General features: G+C 39.8%; 1 long non-coding RNA gene across 1 annotated transcript; it reads left to right on the forward strand.

The window, feature by feature from the left end:
- The first annotated feature begins 1,019 nt into the window (after positions 1 to 1,019).
- LOC307034358 lies at positions 1,020 to 9,500 on the forward strand. Its single transcript, XR_013806869.1, has 2 exons — positions 1,020 to 2,640; positions 2,704 to 9,500. It is a non-coding gene; the product is annotated as an uncharacterized lncRNA (long non-coding RNA).
- Positions 9,501 to 9,832: the final 332 nt, after the last annotated feature.

The raw sequence follows: 9,832 nt of genomic DNA on the forward strand, positions 1-9,832 counted from the left end.
ACGCAAATTATTTGAGATGTTTGTCCGTGGAGACTCCATTCAACTGCAAGACTTCTCCTATAAAACCAACATTCGGGGAGGGAGGAGGGACTTCGGCCAAGCTTAGATACAGCTTCGGAGTTTGGATAACTGGAGCCTCTTTGTTTTTTTCTGCTATGTCTTCCCTCACTGCCAGGTCTGCTACTTGGACCACATTTATGCTGTCTGCCAATAGGCTGGCATATTCCAGGTGGAGTATCAGACTTGTATCTCTTATAAATCCTTTTTCAGCTTCCCTCCATGGTTAGCTGTTGTAGGCATTTTTCGTGCTCATAGTGGAGTACTGTTCTTCTATGGGCTTTTGTTGGTCCAGGTTGATCATCTGCTGGAATCAGTCCTCTTGTTTGCCACTGTTCCAACAGTTTCTCTATTTGGTTCCATCTCTTCTGTCTTTTACTTGGAAAGGTCAAAGCATCTGATCTGATTTTTACCCTTTCCTTGATATCTGCAGTTGAGACTGGCTCTGCGTCTGGTCTCAACTTAGTTTCTTTCGGTGACATGCTCTCTTCCTATTCGAACGAAGTTATCAAAGATCGAAGCACTAATCCTCCGACTAGCACCTTCGTTCCTGATAAATAATATCCTATGTCATCCGAACTTAACTTTAAATCTGGGTTTGTTTGTTTTTTAGTTGCTCAAGGTTTTTTTTTTTTTTTTTTTTTTTTAAGTTATAGATTTTTTTTTTTTTTTGGGGGGAAATATTAATAAAGTGAATTAAAATATAAAAATTATGCAAATTTTAAAATATGAAATGTTAAAAATAAAAATTGTACAGTGTATGGTTTTGACTTTTAAAATTAGAAATCTGGTGAAAATCTACTGTGTACAGTACATACTGTTGGAGATTTGGAGGATGTTGAAAACCAACCTCGTCTCCGCGTGTCGTTTGCTAAGCCGGCTGAATTCGGGAGAATAAAGGGATTAAGAAACACCAGAATACAAGTTAAACAATAATCTTGCTTTAATGATATATAGTAACGATACAAATACAAAGAAATCACGAAGCACTCTGCAGAGTACTCCGGGCTCAGGTTCTACCCCCAGTGTGAGACAGGTCTCAGGAACGGCTGGTGAAAAACAAGAGCGCGAACCAAAGGAAAACACAGTCTTTCATACTAAAACACAGGAGGAGGAGGTGTACGTGCTTTCCCCCAGAGGTCATCTTATTGGCAGAGACGAACACATGGCCTGTCGCACCCAATCAGTGCGACACAGCAGAAGAAACCCGGAAACAAAAAGTCTCATTCAGTTTGACGAAGACCAGACACCTCTTGGTGTCTGGTACGAACCTGCTCTAAACAACAAGTTTCCTTATCTTATTTCACATCTTGCAGCCAGCACACACACATCTCCTTTATGGCCCTTTGTCCATCTTCCCGCCTCCTGACTGCCACACACAAGTTAAAAGTATGTTTTAAGATATAGTTGTTATAGTTGGCTAAATATACGTAATACATGTTAATTACTTTCATATAAATAACAACGAGGAACACATTACCTATGCTCTTAAGCAGTATTAGAGATGCTTTTCAAATAGTCAAACTTCTCACAGGCTTACCTATAGCCCCTCCATTTGTTTGAGCTATTGTTCACATCTTTACTTCAAATAAAAGGTTTCACATTGTATATTTCCAGCTTCCTTTACACATACTGCTATTATTAACACAAAGTAACTAACCACACACCTCTATTGAAAACAAGTCGATTCCCCTGACAATTGACATGCTGAAACTCCTGGAATGCGTCCCTCCCCCAGCTCTCTCGTCCCTATCATAAAACTGCTTCCATTTCATATAGAGTAATAAAAGATGTTTAAGCTAATTTCTCCACAATGTTTGTAGCCATTTAGTACCCACACATGAAAGAATAAGAACAGAGGTATAGTTGACCAGTAATCATGTAGCATTTATATTTACTTCAATGAAAACACATACACATCTGCTACAAGATTGTGTCACACACACCCATCCTTCTTTTACGAGGGAAGCATTCCAGCGTCTGGCACTATTCCCAAATATGGAGATCTCCTGCTCCCATCCTTCTCTGAACACACAGAATTCACCTCAATATATTGGGAGAGGAAAAGATACTTTGTCCTTTCTAATTTAACACACATGAATATAAATAAGGTGGCATTAAAGGAATATACTAGATTTTACTTTCCTGTCATACCCCGTTACTTTAATACTTCAAATAATTCAAATAATCCTTCATTTCCCCCTTTTTGGTCTCGCATTAACGAGACCAACACACATAAGACATTTGAAACAAACTACTGTCATTCTTTGATACTGTGTCTGTCCCCCTTCATTAAACCTTTGAGAACAGAAAACAACCTCCAATGACAGTGAAGAAACTATCAGAGTGAGAGCCTGAGTGCCAGACAGCAGCATCCTTGCGTGTTGTTGAATCATCAGGGCCCCCCCCTCAGCGGAATACGGCAACAAGGGCAGCTGATAGGGAGGGGGAGATGCGGCCTTTCCTTCAAAGGTGGAACTGATGAATCTGATCAGAGAGAAGTAGACTCCTCTGCTGCCTCGAGAAGTCCCCCAGCCCGCTGATGCCAGCTTCCAAGTCGTCTGCTGTAGGGATGTCCGCGAGGTCCTTCTCCTCCAGTCCGCTGATGCCTGCTTCCAAGTCGTCTACTGTAGGGATGTCCGCGAGGTCCTTCTCCTCCAGTCCGCTGATGCCTGCTTCCAAGTCGTCTGCTGTAGGGATGTCCGCGTTGACGATAGCCAGGTCCATCCTGATGTCCTCCAAGGTCCTAGCCGGAGTGTTCCTCGCCGCACACTGGCTCCAGTAGTACCAGATGTCCCCCTTTGCTCCTCGGCGGACGGCATGAGATGTCCTCTGGGTCACTCTGTAGAGGCCGGAGAGCCTGGGGTTGAGTCACGTAGGCCTGACGAACTCCGCTGTGTCGGCCTCCTGCTCCTCGGGTCCCCCTTTTGGCGTCAGCAACCTGTGTGGAGAAATCTGATACCCACCCCTCAAGTCTACGCTCAGTGCTTCTGGGCCCTCAGGTGTTTGACCCACCACTGGTAGGCCGCTTCAGAATTCTAATACTTGGCCTGTGTCAACAAAATAAACCCCAACATCTTCAGTTGAACTAAATAACATATCTCAATAGCTCTGAATTCCTGACCAGCATCTGTGTTATTATAAATGAAATCCTTGAGATCCCATTTAAAATCTAAATATAATATGAACTGCTAATGTTTCTGGTAAAGAAACACACTAATGTTATGGATTAAAAACAACTAAAATCATGATACTGACAAAGTGAATAATTTCCAGGCGAGACTGCTTCTACCTGTCACTGCTTGGATATTATCAAGCTGAAAAATGAATACAGAAATCCAACATACTGTCATCAAATGTCTTTCTATTATGACTTTAAATTAAATGTACATCCCCATAATGATCTAAACAGTCTATGGCTTTTACTTCTTTACCAGACTAGTTACAAGATGTTGTCTAAATTAAATTCTATCTCATTACATTACTATGTTTTAACTTAGCTGTAATATGTTCTTTCTACATTTCAAACCTCAGTTACTTTAATACCTGTTGAAATATTACCAAATTGTTTTCATTATCACAGTTCACCTTCTCATTCTCATTCTGGAATTACCTCTCTCTCAGTAGCCCCTTGGCCACTGATTCTGCATCTGTGTTACCTGTTATAACTCAATCAATATTAGAAACATGTCAACATTCATCAAACAGTATCTTATCCCCAGATATGGAGCAGGTTAAATCTAAAACTGTCAATCAATGGTCAGATTGAACATCTGAGTTGGGGCGGCAGGTTTCTTCCAGTCCCTAAATGAAAATATCCCACACTCCCCCTTTTTACACATGTAAACATGTGTAATAAAATCCTGTATGGGAAGAAAACCTTCAGGTAACCAGTGGTTATAAGAAAATACCAAACATCATTCACAAAAGTATATCCATCATCTTTCACAGTAAACACTCCAGGGAAAATAAGTGTTCATTTCCAGCTGGCAGTCCTAAAAGAAACAGAATCTTTAGATTTTAGTTTGAGTTTTACGTTTGCAAACCGCCAACTCCTGTGGGAATTAGAAACGGGTCACATGTGCGTTTTTCCAAATGTGTGAAATTGTAGGAAACCTGTGTTTCCCATGGAACTCCAAAATAATGTATTAGTCCAAAGACATGCTCGGTTAGTTATTGTTTTAGAATCATGCAGTTACACTGATCACATGCAGAAATTCATTCACACCCACACTGTCAGGTTGTAAAGTCAAGTTCGGTAAGCCCCAGAGTCAGTCATTGATAGTGCTTTTCTCAAGTCACACTGTCAGTCAGGGTCAAAGGTCATTTGGTCTCAGATTCATTGGCCATGTGTCGTGCTCTGCAGAGACTTTGATATTTCAGCATAGGCCAGTATCCTCTGTCTACAAAAATCAGTCATATATGGAGCGCCATCATTTATCAATTCACGATTACCACCTTAAGTCAGATATCTCTAACTTGTCATCGGGACGGCTGCTTCCCACATTTCCTGCAACTTGGTACAAAACTCACTTCATAATAGTACTACTACTACTGCAATTTATTTACAACTAAGTAGTATTAAAATGTCTAAGAAATCTAATTCAGAAACTTGTGTACATAACTATTATCTTAAGTCAAAACATTACTAGGATCTGTGTAGCTCTGCATTTCATAGCTCATTATACTCATTTATCTTCAATTCTGGTCTACTTAAAAACAATGTTAAACTCTTTAGCAGTGTGTGGAACCTTGGGTGTCCGAACATGCAACCATCACCCTTTACTCTATCAAGGATTAAAAACAGTTTCCATCCTAAAGCCCTCCTATGGTAATAACTATGCCACAATGGTGAAATCAATATTGTAACAAATGAAATCACTGCTTTATTCACACATGAATAAAAATCTCTTGAAGAATAATTTATTAATATGATGGAAAGATTGAAGAATATGGTTCTACACTGTGCTACTCCAAAACACCCCCTGCTTAAAGTGTAGTGCATATTTCCCTCATGTCTCCCCCTTTAACCCTCAGTGTGTTTTTAGGATGATTTTCTCATTTGACATTAATAGTTTCCTCTTTACTGCTATTTTGAATTTACCAATCGATTAATTCATGGTTAATACCTCTTTTTATCTTTACTTATTTATCAAGTCAATTCAAGTTCTTTAAATGTGGTGTCTTCTATGCGCGTTTTGTGAATAAGTGTGTTTATGTGTAAACTCACTCATTCCCGTTTTCCTTTTCTCCTCCCCTGGTTGTCTCAAGCCGTGACCCCGACCTCCTCACTTCAAATCGACTATGCCAACTCCTCTCATTCTGTCTTCTCTTCAGTCCATCAGCTCTTGAATCCATCCGCTGTAACTGTTTTAGGCAGCCTTTGGCCCAGTCACATCTGCAGCCCACATCATGCCACTGTTCTTGCACTGCTTTGCATTTCATCTCCCCTTTACAGTCTCTCTGCTGCTTCATGGAGGGCGGATTCTGCTCTCATGTCCCCCACTCTGCTCCTGTGCCAAATCTCGTGGCTCAGCTTCATGCCCTGTCTGAGGGACTGATGAGAGTATTTCTGTATGTCAGCAAGCGGTTTGGTTCTGGATGCCTCAGGTGGAGACGGTTCAGCTCCGGTTCTCTGTCTGTTTGATGGAGAAGGAGGAGCCTCCTTTTGGGTTGGGTCTTTTGTCTGCTTGGAGGGACGGGGTCGTAGCCTTTCTAACTCAGAGGGGGAGTCCAGGTCCCGGGACGCATTATCCATAAGAAATCTAGCACACTGAGATTGAATCAATCCAACCCTTTCCACTCTGTCTCTTTCTAATCATACTATCTGTCTTAGTTGCTAAATGCCATCTAAACAACACCATTAATGTCTACTAATGATATTACAAAAACTCCCTCTATAAATTGTTTCATCCATTGTTACATATCTACCCAACCTGACTCTTTCAGGAAACCATTTTCTTCCATAAATTGAAATACCTGTTTCAAGCATCACATATTTCACACACTACGAAAGAACATCTCCATACTTTCTCCAATATTTTAAATCCCACTGTTACTTAGAACAATAGTAAACCTGCAGAGCACACTGATCAGATCACAGTAATATACTTTGACTCAAGTGTAGGCCCATGTCTACTTTCCATTTTACTTATTACTTTTGGTGAATATTTATTTATATTGTCTAAATACCTTATCTATGATGTGCAAAAAGTTAGAGTATAAAAATGTGTTTTTCTCAATGTATTTACACTCCACGGATTCTTGAGTTTACTCATCTCCTAGTGTTGTCGTTCCTAAAAATGTTAGCAAACACAAAACTCCCACTACAACATTTATAGATAAATTGATCTAGCAAAATGAACTCTTTTCTAATTCAAAATGTGACAAAAGAACAATGATTTGTCTTTCACAAGATGGTGGTCTAACAGAATGACTCTTGACCTCATGGGGTCAAATAGATTTAGCCATGAGGCGGCTGACTTTAAAATGAACTGGGACAAAGAAACCACATGCATGTGGGTACATTATAGTCTAGAAATATAACACAAAACAACACGACTTAAAAATAATAACAATTCAAATGACTTCTGGTGAAAAGCATGAAGAACAAAACAACTTAATCTACTCTCAATGTTCATGTACACCATCACTGTGTATTTAATCAGTTGTTACCGGTTGTATCCTTAATAAAACTATTTCACCATCTTCACTTATTTTAGGTTACTCATTCAACAATATGACATTCTCCCGAATAGTAGTTAACTTTATATAACTTTTACTCTCTATATTTTAGCAACAACCTTACTTTTCTCTCTCTCTCTGTCTACTCTCCAAAACATCTCATTTCTCCTGACCACAAGTTTCTCATAAATCACCCCTTTGTGTAACCGTGTGAGATGCCTGGAGCAAAACCTCGTGCAGGACCTCTGTCATGCTTAAACATTAACAGATTCCCTCTGACGAACTCACAAAAATCTTCTCTTTACTTTCTACTCTTTTGTTCCTGTATTTAATATAATTTTCCCCTTGGAATATAATTAAGTACAATCCTTAGTTAATGACAAATACCATGAAATTCACAACGCAATGCAACGGTATCAATCAGTTCTCAAAGACTATATTTAAATAGCAGCAAACCATTGTTTCTTATTTATTTCAATATATCTACCACTTCAAATCACACCTTGATCTGTTCATTTTCTATGTATTTCGCTCCAACTTCAGATCACTAGAGAAAAAAGCAAGCAGACACACTCCGGGCTGCTGCTGCTGCTCTCGAGAGGAAAAAGGGTGGGGGGAACTTTCACAGACAAATACTGACACCCCCGTCTCTCTCCCCTGCTGTAGCTCTCAGCCTCTCCTTTGGAAAAGGGGGGCTTCTTTCAACAATGAACACTTCTGCTATCCTTTTATTCAATATTTCTGCTTGAACCCACTGTCCTCGTAAGCTCTTAACTCACGCTCCTCTCGTTAAAATTCTCCTTACATTATGACTTCGTATCTATTCATCTGACTTAGGCTGTTTCTGTTACCATTAAATATTCACAGAGTTCATATCTATTGATCTGACTTACTGTCCTTGTTACCAGTAAATATTCACAACACACCAAAGGATATAGTGAGGCCCGGTCACTTCAGAATGACTTTCTGAAGTTTGCGTTACTCTCCTTTGGATCACTTATAACAAATAACTCATCTCCAGCCCCGTCGAGCTGTGGATTCGTTATTTTGGGTCAGTCTTATATGGAGACTTAATACAACCAACTGACTACTCTTAGACAGTCTAACTGTGGGGACTCAACACCACCACTTCCAAGCCAGGGACTTTAATACCCTTCTGGCCTGTCGGAACTTGATATCCGATTTTAACTGTGGGGACTCTTATACCTCCACTTCCAAGCCAGGGACTTTAATACCCTTCTGGCCTGCCGAAACTCAATATTCGGTTTTAACAACTAAAACACGCATTTGCATTGTTACTATAAAAAAACACTGTAAACTTCGTCTGACAACCCTAAAATTTGGAATATGGTCAAATCACAGGTTTCGAATTAAATCGTGTTTGCTCACCTGGTAGCCTATTGTACAGAGCTCTGTTTGTAGTTGTCAGAAGAGGCCGAGATGTTTAGCCCTGGACTATTCCGTCCGCTTGCCGCTGGTGGTCTCTTCCCCGAAAACACCCCACTCAGAAACGTCGGGTTCACCATTTGTTGGAGATTTGAGGATGTTGCAAACCAACCTCGTCTCCGCGTGTCGTTTGACAAGCTAGGTGAATTCGGGAAAAGGGAGGGATTAATAAACACCAGAATGCAAGTGAAACAATAATCCTGCTTTAATGATATACAGTAACGATACAAATACAAAGAAATCACGAAGCACTCTGCAGAGTACTCCGGGCTCAGGTTCTACCACGTGTGTGAGACAGGTCTCAGGAACGGCTGGTGAAAAACAAGAGCGCGAACCAAAGGAAAACACAGTCTTTCATACTAAAACACAGGAGGAGGAGGTGTACGTGCTTTCCCCCAGAGGTCATCTTATTGGCAGAGACGAACACATGGCCTGTCGCACCCAATCAGTGCGACACAGCAGAAGAAACCCGGAAACAAAAAGTCTCATTCAGTTTGACGAAGACCAGACACCTCTTGGTGTCTGGTACGAACCTGCTCTAAACAACAAGTTTCCTTATCTTATTTCACATCTTGCAGCCAGCACACACACATCTCCTTTATGGCCCTTTGTCCATCTTCCCGCCTCCTGACTGCCACACACAAGTTAAAAGTATGTTTTAAGATATAGTTGTTATAGTTGGCTAAATATACGTAATACATGTTAATTACTTTCATATAAATAACAACGAGGAACACATTACCTATGCTCTTAAGCAGTATTAGAGATGCTTTTCAAATAGTCAAACTTCTCACAGGCTTACCTATAGCCCCTCCATTTGTTTGAGCTATTGTTCACATCTTTACTTCAAATAAAAGGTTTCACATTGTATATTTCCAGCTTCCTTTACACATACTGCTATTATTAACACAAAGTAACTAACCACACACCTCTATTGAAAACAAGTCGATTCCCCTGACAATTGACATGCTGAAACTCCTGGAATGCGTCCCTCCCCCAGCTCTCTCGTCCCTATCATAAAACTGCTTCCATTTCATATAGAGTAATAAAAGATGTTTAAGCTAATTTCTCCACAATGTTTGTAGCCATTTAGTACCCACACATGAAAGAATAAGAACAGAGGTATAGTTGACCAGTAATCATGTAGCATTTATATTTACTTCAATGAAAACACATACACATCTGCTACAAGATTGTGTCACACACACCCATCCTTCTTTTACGAGGGAAGCATTCCAGCGTCTGGCACTATTCCCAAATATGGAGATCTCCTGCTCCCATCCTTCTCTGAACACACAGAATTCACCTCAATATATTGGGAGAGGAAAAGATACTTTGTCCTTTCTAATTTAACACACATGAATATAAATAAGGTGGCATTAAAGGAATATACTAGATTTTACTTTCCTGTCATACCCCGTTACTTTAATACTTCAAATAATTCAAATAATCCTTCAATACCGAAGTGTATGGAGTTATGTAAATGTCATAACTTGTGTTAGCTTTTTGAATATTCTATAGTCTTATTTGAATTATTTAAAGTTTCTTATCTTATAATTACAAACCACTTGCAATTCTATCTTGGCGATCAAACATGTGTTTATTTATAACACTTAAAATTAAACTTCAAAATGCAATTGAATTT

The sequence above is a fragment of the Notothenia rossii genome, assembly GCF_949606895.1.
Source record: "Notothenia rossii genome assembly, chromosome: 3".
Taxonomy (NCBI): Eukaryota; Metazoa; Chordata; class Actinopteri; order Perciformes; family Nototheniidae; genus Notothenia; species Notothenia rossii.